At 53.3% G+C, this 13962-nt stretch overlaps 1 pseudogene; it reads right to left on the minus strand.

Annotated features, from left to right (window-relative positions):
• Positions 1-7724: 7724 nt before the first annotated feature.
• LOC116649137 lies at positions 7725-12004 on the minus strand (annotated as a pseudogene).
• Positions 12005-13962: the final 1958 nt, after the last annotated feature.

A 13962-nucleotide genomic window follows, 5' to 3' on the forward strand; every position in this document is an offset into this window, starting at 1 on the left:
CCATGTGTAAAATGGCATGGAACCTATGTGCCTTCAGGAGGTGCTGAGTGTAAGGCCTCTGGGCCCCCAGAGAAGCTGTTTGCCAGGACTCCAAGCTTCCTGCAGGCTCCAGAGCAGCCCACCCACCCTCAGGGCCCTCCGGGATCCTCACAGTAACCCTGACGGTCCCATGGGACAGGGGAAGGGGCCTCCCAAGCTCCCGAGGAGGCAGAGAGAAATCCGGCGCAGGGAGTCAGGCTCGGCTCAGATTTGCCGCGGTCCTCCCAGAGCACACACACTGTGGCCAGAAACGTGATCCTGAGTCTCAGAGCCCGCTCAGATCTAGCTTCCGGAAAGCCTGACCGCCCCCCTCACCTGTCTCAGGTGTTTGCCAGCCTTAGCAACAGGGAAGGTGGTGCTTATCCCAGCAGGCACGCAGAGAATGAGGCAGCGTGCAGAGTGACTGAGCACAGCTGACTTTTTCAAGAAAGATGACCATCAGGGAGCTGAGAGACCGCGGCCGGTGGCTAGAAACTGGGGCCAATGGAGAAGCGTTTGTTGTTGGTTTTCGGTTGTGTTATCTCTTAGGATGAGGGAGTTGAGAATGAGCTGGATGCTGACAGCAAGGAGCCGGTGAAGGAGAGAGCAAAAGGACGGTGGGCGGCGCAGGGTGCCCTGGAGGGGGGAGAGGTGTGCTCACGGCACAGGTGGAGGGGCTTTACACGGGAAGCAGACAAGGTCTTCCTTCGGAACCAGGGGAAGAAGGAGCTGAAGCACAAGCAGGTGGTTGTCCGTGTGAGGCAGGAGGCAGGATCCCGGCTGTGGCCACGATGGGGATGGGGTGCTGGTGGTTTAAGAACTAGAGAATGGTGGAGACAGCTGACCAGGGAAGCAAGGAAGGCTGGATGGCCAGGCCGCCGGGGAGCGCGGTTGACGCTGGACACACGTGTAGCGGTGCCGGTGTGCCCCGATGTGAGACTTTGCTCCGCGGTGCTCACCTGCCCAGATGGAGACAGAAAAGATAGGGGATGACCGGGGGCCAGTGTGACAGACGGTCGCCCGCCCACACGTGGGCGTAACTCACCAGACTCCCCAGTTACTGCGGACATGAGCGGCCTTCACATCAGAACAACCTGTTTTGTTGGCACTGTTCTTCCAGGTTGGTGGGGAAGCTCAGACCAGGCCTGAATGATTGATTGATTGAGTGATTGATTGATTTTAAAGTAGGCTCCATGCCTAGTGTGGAGCCCACCGTGGGCCTCAAACTCACGACCCTGAGATCGAGACCTGAGCTGAGATCAAGAGCTGGATGCTCAGCCGACCGAGCCTCCAGGTGCCCCCAGACTAGGTTCTTTTAATGTGTGTGCCCCTTCCACGATTGGGAACTTCACGACCCCATGAGGCATAGAACACTGCGTCAGAAAGCTGTTGGTGCCCATATGGGGTGTGCTTTCTGGGTAGCTCCCCAGCATCTTCTGAACCCACTACTTTTATGTTGGGAATTCCCCACCTCCCAGAGGTAGGTTCTGGGACCTGCCTGCCTGACCTCCTTTGCAGCCAGGGCCGCAAAGGTTGGACCTGGCCACCCTCCAGAACTAAACTCAGGAGACAGCCATGAGGAAGGTGCCATCTGCCTCGCAGGACCCCCTTTGTTGGCAGGGCTGGCAAGGTTCTCAGCATGAGCCGCTGTGCGGATAAATGTCTAGTGGTGGACAGACCCACCTCCCGCCTGGGAGCAGCCCAGCTCTGTGATTGGCATATTCTCCCTAGTTCTGGAGAAGTGCTGTCCAACAGACAGGGAGGGCGAGCCACAGAAGTAATTTTCAGTTGTTTAATAGCCACATTTAAAAAAATTTTAAAGGTGAGATCATTTTAATAGCATATTTGATTTAACCCCATATATCCTAAATGTTATTTCAACATGTACTCAATATTAAAAAGTATCCGTGAGATCATTTGTATTATTTTTTACACTAAATCTTTGAAATTCAGTGTGTATTTAATGCATGAAGTACACCTGAATTCAGACTGGCCACGGTTCGGGGATTCACGTGGCCAGTGGCCACTGTATGATAGCAGATAGAGTGCCCATCAGTGGCCTCCCAGCATGACCGTCTGGCCATCCCAGGCATCCAGCAAGCTACCAAAAACTTTCCATAAGGTCCTCTCCTGTTCAAGTGCATTACAAGAAGTACTATGATTTACAGCTGACGACCATTTGGGGATGCTGACCACGAGGAAGAGGGACGTCTCCAGGGGCACAGACATGTCCTCCTTCCTGCTCGCCGCGGATCCCCGAGGCCCGGAACGATGCCCGGTTCTGGCTGCTTAAATACGAGTTGCATGAATGAATGTGTGAATGTGGAAAACGTTCCTCCCTCGGTGAATCTCCCGGTATGAATTCTTGACCAAAGCTTCCTTTGACCAATTTCCTGGTGGTTACTAGACATCTTCATGCCTTTTCATGAGCAGACCTGAGTCCAGCAGCACATGTGGGCCTTGGGCAATGGTGCCTGCTGTGGGGGACGTAGCAGGAAATCGCGGCTTCTCCCCCAAAGACCGGCTCTGGGAGCAGATGACGGAGGCCAGTGGCTCCCAGAGGGCTGGGGGTCTGACTCTGAAGGGGGACAAGGGACTGAAGCCAGGGGCCGTGGCCTGGGGCATCGGCATTTCATGCCACCTCTCAGGTCCACAGATGTGCTGTGGACACTGCAGTGGGCAGGAACGTCCGTCCGATGTGAACTAGAAAAATCACCCAGACTCCTGGAGTCTGCGCAGACTACAGAAGCCCAAGGAGCAGCGGTGCGGCTCATCTCCCCGGCAGAGGGGCGTCCCATGGGGCTCTGGGCTTCTGTCTGTCCAGGGCACGTGGAGCTATCTGCTGAGAAGCTGAACTTGGGCAGGAGCCACCGACCAGCAGTGCTGGGGCCAGAGGCCGGCTATGAAAAGCTGACCCCTTCCTCCCTGCCTGCCAACTGCATCTTCTCATCTCAGGAAAGGGAATGCAAGCTCACAGGATTACCGTGCGGGTTAAGTGTGAAAACACAGGTAAAACTCTGCACGGGGCTGGGCACACCAGAGGTGCTCAGAAATTCCCTGCTGGCTTGGTCCCTGGAAGCCCAGCACAAGTGTTGTCTTCTGCATGAACTCTCTCGATGCCTCACCCCCCGCCGGACACAAAATCAACCGTTCCCTGGAATCCCAAGGCCCATTCTTGACAGCGGTAAACACACACACACACACACACACACACACACACACACACACGAATAAAGGAAACACACAGTTTGATGACCAGGAAGAGCCGTGAGCTGATTTCTTCACCGTTCAAACCTGAGGTCTGTGGCAGCTGAACTGAGCATCTCTAAACAAGAACCCATTTTAAAAATTCATTTACTTCGAGGGGATCAGAGGAGGCTGATAGATAATGACCCCACTATATTCCCAACACAGTTAAACATTCTGTTAGCCTTTCAGACAATCACGTTTATTCATTCATTCACTTACTTCTTCCTCATTCATTCAGAGTGTGCAAATGAGGACAGGGCAGAGGTGAGAGGCCATCAGAACTGCCCTAACCCCAGACCTAAATCGTGCCCTTAAGAGGTTATCATTCCCGGGGCGCCTGGGTGGCTCAGTTGTTGAGTGTCTGCCTTTGGCTCGGGTCACGATCCCAGGGTCCTGGGATCGAGCCCCACATCGGGCTCCCTGCTCAGCGGGAGGCCTGTTTCTCCCTCTCCCGCTCCCCCTGCTTGTGTTCCCTCTCTCGCTGTGTCTCTCTCTGTCAAATAAATAAATAAAATCTTTAAAAAAAAAAAAAAAAAAGAGGTTATCGTTCCCAAAGAAAACCAGGCCTAAAAGGTTCTGACCGATCGCAATTTGTCCAGTTCTTCCGCAGGACTGGTCCGGAGTGGGAGCCCCCGCACAGTGCGTGGCTCTGGGCAGCGCGGGCTGAATGCCGGAACAGCAAGCTCACGTCCATCATCTCTGACAGGGTCCCCCAGACACTCCATGAGCGAAGACACCACCCTCCAAAAAAGGCATCATGGCGCCTGGCTACCCTGAGGACCTACACTGTGGCCACTGTATGTTGATATAATTCTATGATCGGAGCACGAACAGTGATTCTTCCAAAAGGAAGTGCAGCAGACGCTCCAAGCCCCGCTGGCTGATGGGGTGAGGCATGGCATCAGCACCCCACATCCCCCCGTCAGGGAGCTTCCTCCAGCTGCAGGCGGCCTGGCCAGCTTGGCAGAAACACGCCTTCCCAGCCCTGGCCATTCTCAGCGGTGGCTGGCAGGAGATGGGGTTTGCCCCGGCTCCTCAGCCCTCAGGCAGGAGAACTCCCGGGGGGCCCGTTCTACGCCAGCCCCAGAGGCCCCAGGATCAGCCCTGTTGCCCCCAGAGGTAACCTGCCTGACATTGTTTTTACTGGCTCGTGCCTTCTGCCTGTTCCCCACTTTACGCCCCAGTTCCTCTAGAGGTATTCCTGAAAAATAAACCTCTGGCGTTCAAATCTTTGTCTCCGGTCTGCTTCGGGCAAATCCAAACGAGGACGGGGCATATCGCCAAATATCAACAAAGGCCCCTGGAAATCCAACTGATTCTCGTTATCAGAGACAGTCTCTCTCCTACCCCCATAAAATAATCCAGCCTCACGGTAAACTCTGAAGCCTTTTGTCCTCACTCTTCACGAACCTCGTGGGAGGAAAGGGGACGACAGGTCAAATTCGGTGCACACTTCATTACTTCTTTCCCTTAGTTTTGACTCTTTTAGGCAGAGACAGGATTTCACATCTAAAGTTGGGGGTGAGCATTGAGTGCACACTGATAGGAATGCCGTTGTCCACGCCACGAAGTTCGTTGTTGGCTTATAACTTCTCACTGTGGAAAATCCCGAACATAAACAAAAGTAAACACAATAGGATGATGAGCCGCTACGTGCCCGGCAGCAGGTTTGGCAACGATCAGCTCATAGCCAACACTTATTTTGTCTGTATCCCAGCCACCTCTCCCCTCTCCACCTCAAATCACCTTGGAGCAAAACCCAAATACATTATTTCACCGGTAGGATTCAGTATCTCTAAAACATAAGGACTCTTTTTTTAATAAGCATAAGCATAACATCATTATCGTATCTAAAAATAATAGTTCCTTAGCATCACCAAATATTCAGTGTTCAAACATCCCCAACTCTCTCATTATCATTACTACTATTTATAGTTTCTCATTGTTACTATTTAAAACTATAAACTATTGGGGCGCCTGGGTGGCTCAGTCGGTTGAATGTCTGCCTTCCACTCAGGTCATGATCCGGGGGTCCTGGGATCAAGCCCCACATCAGGGTCCCCGCTCAGTGTCCCCACTGCTTCTCCCTATCCCTCTGCCCCTCTCACTGCTTGTGCACGTGCGCACGCTCTCTTAAGTAAATAAATAAAATCTTAAAAAAATAAAGTAAGACTGTAAACTGCTAGTTCACAGTTTGCTGAATTATAATTTAAATAAGATCCATCTCTTCTGACTGGTTACATGTCTCTCAAGTCTTCTTCAGTTGATAGGCTGCCCTCCCTCTCTTTTTGTCTTTCCTTGCAAGTTACTTGTTGAGGAAATGTGGTCATTTGTTCCTATGAAACTTCCTGAGGTCTGGGTCTCACTGATCGTGTCATCATGGTATCATTTCACACGTGCTCCTGTTCCTCTGTGTTCCCTAAAGTGGTGATCAGATCTAGAGATTTGATCAGATTGGGGTTTAAGTTTGTTCTGAGACTTCTTCATGTGGGTATTGGGAACTTCCATCAGGAGGCACACAGGCTGATTTTCTTTATTTTCTAGTTTCTATTTTGATTAAAAGAAAGCTGTGACAGTCCCATCGTCATGGGACAGAGAACTGTGACTCACCTTTTGTAACTTCCGTGGCTGACTTGGCAGGTGCTTCTGCGCTGCGGCCTAGCCTGTCCCTGACAGCTACAGGGTTTTCCTGCTGGGTCAGAGAGAGGGCAATGTCAGAACGGGACAGGGGCCGGCGAGGGGACCGCTTCCGCCATCCCTCTCACCTGCCCTGGCTCACGCTGTGAGGACGCCGCTCCAAAGCCAGGGGGAGGCTCGGCTGGCTAACCACGGGTAAGTGGTTCAATTTCCTTGAGCCTCAGTTTGCTCAACTGTGAACTGCTATAAATAATAATCTTTCCCAAACAGGGTTTATAGTGGACCTCGTTAATGTTGTGGTCACCCAGCATCTCTTGAGAACCCGTGCTCTATGTGCCAAGACAATTTCCCAGCCTCCTACTTGCTCCCTTCGGACCCCTGGCTTCTGGGAGCAGACTCAGCAGGAATGTCCATCAACCACCTGCATCAGAACACCCCGGGGGGCACCTGGGAGCATGCAGCCCACCCAAGCCCCTGGAGAGGGACTGTGTCAGGGAGCCAGGGCCGACCTAGGACAGAAACACAGGCCCTCCGATTCTAAAACCAGACAGAAAGGAGAGAGAATGCGGGGCAGGAAACAAGTCTGGCTTTGACTCTCCTAATTTTTATTGTCATCTCCGTCTGGTTCCCATCAGTAAAAGAAAAGCAAAGCCCAGGACTGGCCCTGGCAGGGGCCTGTGGAGGGAGGTGGGGCCTCTGAGAGTAGTCTGAAGCTCAGGTTTCTTCCTCTTGCCTCCCGGGGAGGCTCAGTGCACAGGGCACCTCAGGCCTCCCGGCTTCCCGCACAGACATCCTCCTTAGAGGAAGGAGCTGGGTGAGTCAGGAGAGCTGCCTCCTTTGAATGGCTTAGGGAGGAGCGAGGGAGGGCCCGGGCGACCTATAAAGGGGCAGAGCCTAATCCTGCAGGGAGGGAGCCACAGGGAGGCCAGGACCTCCGTCAAAGGGGAAGTAAGCACCTTCCCTCTGCCCCACAGGACCTGTTAGGCTGCTGTCTTTAGCTCCTCCCCAGGGCCCGCCCAGGGCCTCTCGGGCAGAGGCAGGTGGGCAGAGAGGTGACGGGAGGGAAGACGCTGCTCAGCCCTGGGGAACTGACATCTGCAGGAGATGGCCGGCTTCTCAGGCCAGGAAGGCAGACTGTCGGTCCACTGCTCTGGAGCCAGACCGCCCTGTCCCTCAGCTGATACGCGCTGCATCCCGGTCTCCTCAAGGCCATTCTGTACCGTCCCCCAGTACTTACTCGGTTGCTTAGCTTCAGATTTAGGAATAGTGCAGGAATCATCATCTGGTCCCAAACTCCCACCGTATAGACGGGAACCTGAGGTCTGTAAGAGACAGGGCCTACCCTGGGCCGTGCAGTATTACGTGCTCATCACCTTCTGTCACGGCACGCTGTGATAGAAAAGTAACCTACTTTTTAAATTATTTTACACACACATACACGACACACATATATGAAATATGAATTTCTAATATTTTGCTTAATTTGATAGTATTTCACAAAATACTAAAGGAAATCTCTTTCCCATTGCTATCTCTCAGCACCGGCTAGGACCCAGGCTGTTTCTTATTTATCCCTCCAGGGATATATTTGATACGTAGCAAACAGTTACTTTTATTTGTTTGTTTGACCTGCTCTGACAATTACTTGTTTTTATTTTTTAAATTTATTTTATTTTCAAAGGGAAAAACAGACAAGTTAAATACAAGTCTAAACAGAATTACTGTCAAAGGCAGCAATAATGCCAAAACGTGTTGTCACTTCCAGACACCCACCAGCATCTTCTGACTCTTCTCTCAGTGAAAAAAGGGGGTCTGACATTTTATTCATATACATCCTTCTTATCTGCAATGTGATCTATAATTTCTTGTGGACCCATTAACTTCTCTGCATCTGTATCAGGAATTTCAGACCTAAATTCGTCCTCCACGGCCATGACAATCTCCACTTGGTCCAAACTGTCTAAGCCCAGGTCTTTCACAAAGTGGGAATTGACCGAGAGCTTTTCTGGGTCAGTCTTGTCATAGAGTTTCAGGACGTAAAGAACGCGGTCATGATTCCCTCTAACGTCAAAGGGGGTGCATCACGATCCTGGCGGTACCACTGTGTGCCTGGAAACTGCGGGAGCGCCGAGGCTGGCCGTAGGGCCCCAGGCCTCGTCCTGCCCCTGCAGGGCACCGGGTGATGCTGAGCGGCCGGCGTGGGGACCCGGGGCAGTGGCGCGAAGGCTGTGGGCAGTGAGTGGACACCAGCGGAAAGGACACGAGCCGCCCTGGCTACGCCAACCCAGGATGCACTGCCATGGTTCCTTTTTTTTAAAGCACAAACTTTGGGGGCGCCTGGGTGGCTCAGCCGTTAAGCGTCTGCCTTTGGCTCAGGTCATGATCCCAGCGTCCTGGGATCAAGCCCCACATCGGGCTCCCTGCTCAGCGGGAAGCCTGCTTCTCCCCCTCCCGTTCCCCCTGCTTGTGTTCCCTCTCTCACTGTGTCTCTCTCTGTCAAATAAATAAATAAAAGCTTTAAAAATAAATAAATAAATAAAATCTAGGGAAAAAAAAGCACGAACTTTGTGTGCTGGACCCGCTGCTCTGTGCTTTGGTTTTGCACATAACAAATCTTGATTATATCATTTAATTTTAGTACCTCCCAGCCTCATTCTTTTTAATAATACATAATATTTATTTATTTTTTTAAAGATTTTATTTATTTATTTGACAGAGAGAGACAGCGAGAGAGGGAACACAAGCAGGGGGAGTGGGAGAGGGAGAAGCAGGCTCCCCGCTGAGCAGGGAGCCCGATGTGGGGCTCGATCCCAGGACCCTGATATCATGACCTGAGCCGAAGGCAGATGCTTAACGACTGAGCCACCCAGGCGCCCCAATAATACATAATATTTAATTGTATGACTGGAGCACAATTTTTTTGACTAGCCTCCTATTTAGGTTCTGAGCTTGAGAAAAACGGTTCCGTGAAGATCCTCTTGCAGACGGTGTATGTCTTTGGGCACCCGTATACGTTTGAGGTGAATTTCTGGAATTTGGAATTGGAATTGGACAGAATTTATATGTTTTATCGAAATCACCATTTGCCCTCCAAAGGGTTGTACCGGTAACTCCCCACTAATAACGTGTGGTGGAGCCTGTTTTCAGACCCCTGTGCATTCACTTCTGTTGTTTTTTGCTTTGCCAACCTGATAGGTGAAAAATGGTACCTTGTCGTTTTAATTTACATTTCTTATATTATGGATGAGGCTGAGCATCTAAGATAGAAACCCAGAGGACAGTTTTGTGCATGGAGTCGGGTCTGGCCCCCACCCCAGACTGCGCCACTGTGCTCCCCCTCCCCCGCCCCAGCGGATGCGAGGTGGCTGAGCAGCTTGGCCCTCTCTCAGCCCTCCCGAGAGCCAGCTTCCCCGCCCCCTCACCCGGGATGAGTAACAGTTTCTCCTGGGTGCCTAAAGAGGCTTGCTTTATTCAGGCACCCTGGTTTGTCCTGCTCTTCTGTCCCTGAGGGCTGGGACTTGGCCTCAGATGCAAAGGAGGGATTTGCAGCAGGGGAGTGGTGAGATGAGACCTGCTTTTATGGGAAGTAGAGCTGGGGTAGATACGGGGTGGGGAGGGGGCTGCAGCAGTTAGGGTGAGCCAAGCCGTGGGGCCTGGGGACACAGAGGCTGAGATACATCAGAGGTGGCCATGCAGGACTGATGGGGGGAGGTGGAGGAGGGAGAGAGGCAGTCAGGGGAGAGGAAGTGAGGGCGGAAGACGAGTGAGCTGGAGTTTGCTTGTGGTATGGACGGAGGAGATGAGGAAATGTTTGTGGGGTGAATGTCTTCCTAGTGGCCACAGGACTGGAGCGGTCACATGGCCAACTGAGGGATGATTAACTCAGCTGGTCTGGCCACAGCAGGTTAAAGCATCTCTGGGGTGTGTCCTGCTCCTGGTTTCCTGGAGAACAGTGAACACAGAGTAGCTTTACTCCTGATCAACCACCCTGGTCTCACTGCTTCCGTGGCACCTCCTCCCATCCCTCTGGCTCAGGGAAGCGTGGACTGGGGAGTGGGCTGCTGGCCTGGTGGCCAGACCAGCTGGAGCTGGAGAAAGAGCAGTGAATTGGAAGCGGGTGTCGGGGGGCGGGGGGGACGGGGAGACGGGGCTCCACTGACCTCAGGCTCCAATCAGGATTCTAGGGTGTGTTTGCTGCTCGCCTGAGAGCAGAAGGTAGCCAACCAGACCTGGAGGCCGTTGCCCATTCCAGGTCTCTGTGTTCTAGATCCTTCTCTGACTTTGGCCCATGTTTCTTTCAGCCGCCGCTCTCTCCCACAGTCCCAATCCCAAATGAAGGAGCACCGACGATAAGCACCTTAGTCTCTCTGGTAGGGTTGACAGATCAATTTCAATTTCAGATCATGAATAATCTGTTAGTATAAGTATATCCCAAATATTGCATGGGACATATTTATACTTTTTAAAAAGTTGCTTATCTGAAATTCAAATTTAATTGGGTGTCCTTTTCTGAAATGTGCCAACTCTGGCAACCATGCCAGCCCTCCCACAGCAGGGGGGAGACAGACCCCTGCCTGACCACTCACAGGCCTGGTCCTCTAGAGGAACCGCCACCTCACGGGAGCGCCCAGGGCTTCACGTCCTCGGGTCTCACGACCACACTCCGCGGGGGGCCTTCACGCCCCTTTCTGGGGGGAGTCTCGTCCCTCGCCCCTCCTCTCCAGAATCTAAGCTCCTGGCCAGCACCCACTCGGATTGGGGCCTCAGGGCCAGGTTTCCAACTGCTGCTAAGGCAGGAGGAGAAGGCGAACCGTCTGAGGCCCCGCATGGAACAGACAGGAGGTGGCACTGGGGCGTTCAAGGTGATTTGGAAAGCCAGCCCCTCTGGGTAGAGACCTGCCCCCTCCCCAGATCCGAGCTCCTGGGTCAGAGACCCAGACCTGCCCTTTCCCCCCATCCGCACTCCTGGGGTAGAGATCTGCACCCCCTCCCACCGGCCCTGCTGCAGGGGTAGAGACCCACGCCCCTCACCCTCCATCCACACTCCGGGTGTAGAGACCCAGGCCTGTCCCCTCCCTTCTCCACCCCCTTTCACACTCCTGGGGTAGAGGCTCCCAGCCACCCGCAAAGGGTGGGGTCACGGCTACACCTGGGACACCCCAGGGGGCAATCCCCCAGTGGGCAACACTTCATGGCATGTTAGGGCTGCATGGGAAGGCCTGAGAAATCTGGTCAAAATGAGACTTAAGTAAATTGAACCTTATTTTCAGATCCTTTACCTCAATGTCTCACCTGCAGTTGGCGGAGGCTGCTGAATAGGTGAGTTTTGAGTTTTGCTTCTCCTTTTAATGTGTCACAGGAAGCTGGGGGTGGGGTGGGGGGTACTTCAGGCCACCAGGAACCCAGGAACTTTACTGAAAAGCTATAGACAAGCAAGCGAAGCCATGCGGCTGTGCATCATCTTCCCGCACAATCTGTTTGGTAACTTCGCCTTCTTATCTCGCTCTGTCCTCTAAGTGGCCCCGTGGGAAGGTGCATGAGGACACTGGAATGACCACAAGTTTCAGTTTTATTTCAAAGCTGCTGCAAAGGGAGATGCTTTGGAAAGATTCAGTCGAAGGATGTCCTCTGAGTAGAAATTTTTAATATGGAAAAAACAATGAGATAATCATTGTCAGACTGGATGTTAAAAATCTGGGTAAGCATCATTGGCCTGTTTCCAGAAGGAAGGCTAGAGTTGTGCATAGCTCTAACTTCCAGAGGAAGTCTTCATCTCAATAAAGCCTACTTAAAACCACCCAGGTCCTCTGATCAGGAATGCTAATAAGGGAAGGGTCAAGGACTTTCATCAGGCGCAAAGTTCTGCCCCAGGTGAGGCCTGGGACGATTTGCACAGTGAGACCGGGTCCTCTGGGTCTCATCTGTAAGAGGTGCCCTGGGGCCAAGGAGCCATTGGACTACTGTGCAGAGCGGTGGGGAGTGGAGTTGGGACCAGCATACCGCGCTGGGAAGCATCCATGCACAGCCCACTCCGTAACCCGCACCTGCACTCTTCAGCAACACCCAAGGCAACAGAGTGCGTAGGGCCGCCAAAGGACATGCCCAGCATGCATCCCCAGCCCCCCTGGGCACCCTACCCCACCCATGCCCTCACCGCCCCACGCCGCCCAGCACCCCACCACCAGCCGCTGGCTGCAGGGCTCCCCTCACCTGAGTGGAGGAACAGCAGGCCGGAAAGGCAAGCTTTCCGTACCTGTGGACACCACCTGGCCAAGCTCAGAACTGTGCACTTTGTTTCTGCAGCTTTCTAGCTGGTCAGACAGGCTTCTTCTCTTCTGGGGTGAGCCCCTTGAGTCTTCGAGAACCCCATCAGCCTCCCAGACACGCCTGCATCTCTGGTTTGTGGGGTCCAGCACGCAGCAGTTCCGGCCTCCAGAGCTGGCCTCGTAGGAGCGCTGTGGGGTCAGCGCTTGGGGTCCCCCCAGCGAGGAACAGGGACTGGTGAGGTGGGGCTTTCTCTCAGGTGCTTCTGTCTGTAGATGAGGCAGGTGGCTTCAGGAGGTCGCCAGCTACAATCCCTGGGACTTTAAGACAGAGGCAGGACCCTGTGGAGAAAATAGCCACCGAGACCTGGAGACCTACTGCGTCACCTGCAGCAGACGCTGGAGACATGCGAGGCCATTTCTGGTCGCTGCAGTGACGTGGGGTGCCCCTAACGTTTTGCGCCTGTTAGAGCTCCGGGACCAGTGGGGTTGGGAGCTGGTTCCATCCAGGAATTGTCCCCACCCAAACACAATAATGACCCTCTGAGAAGCACCCGTAGGATTGAATGAAATGCCTTCCAAGGGACTTTTCGGTTGTAAGTGACTGTCATTTTAACGCACAGTGCACGTAATATATGGAATACCGGCAAAGTAACACCCGGAAAGGAGGATTCCTTCAGGTGTAGGCACACCCAGGTGTGTTCGTACACATCCAGGCACACAGGAGTGCACACAGGCATGCACACGGCTTGTGCACACGAACACTTACATTTACATGTGGGAACAAGTGGCAAGCAATCCTCTGGGAGAACCTTGGCCAGTAATGGACATAGTGAGCTAAGCAGGGAAAGGGCCGTGGGGGCGGGGGGAGAAGGGAAGGAGAGAGAGGAGGGAGTCGTGGGGACAAGGTGAGTGGAGAGATTGGCCTGCATTGGAGACACCAAGAGGCACAGTAGCTCCACTTTCCTTTCTGGAAACTCAGTCTCTCCCTGGCCAACTAGAATCAAGCCTCTCTCTGGGCCTCTGCCCACCAGCAAACGTATTTGGAGCCCAGAAAATGCCATTTGTTTTGAGTGATGAAGTCAGCTGGTAGCTGGCGGGCACTGGTCCCTTGGGTTGATTTAGACCGCTAAGGATGCGTGCAGGCAGAGGGGTGAAGGATGCTTCTGCTGGTCTTGAGTATCCTCTTCCTGGACCACTGGCTCTGCCCTGATCTTACCTACCTCCTGCTGACAGCCTGCCCCCCCGCCCTCTGGCTTCCTCCCACTCGCTACCCTCCTTGACCGTGATTCCCACCCACCTGAGGATTCAGCTGTATCCCATGAACACCTGACCCAGCAACCTGTCCCCCAGGTTTCTAGGTTTGTCTTGGGCCATATGTGTGATCCACGCTGGACAAAGTTCCCATGCTCATGGGCACAGAGGCAGGAAGGGGCTCAGAAGACCTGAGGCAGAGAGAAGCTGTTTGTAATTAACAGCCTAGGACACAATTGTGGGAATAATTAACACATGGGTATTTTTTTTAAAGCATCACATTTAAAAAATCACCACTTACAGTTCTATGTTCTGCTTCAACCTCAAGAACAGCCCCAAACACATGGATGTGTTCATGCACATCCAGGTCCAGATCAGTGTGCACAGACACAGACAGACACCAGTGGGGCTGTGCCCGCACCGCAGGTGCACGTGGACGGGGGTCGTGGACGCACCGCAGGTGCACGTGGACGGGGGTCGTGGACACATCACAGGTGCACGTGGACGGGGGTTGTGGACGCATCACAGGTGCACGTGGACG

This window comes from Phoca vitulina, unplaced genomic scaffold (assembly GCF_004348235.1).
Source record: "Phoca vitulina isolate PV1807 unplaced genomic scaffold, GSC_HSeal_1.0 scaffold47, whole genome shotgun sequence".
Taxonomy (NCBI): Eukaryota; Metazoa; Chordata; class Mammalia; order Carnivora; family Phocidae; genus Phoca; species Phoca vitulina.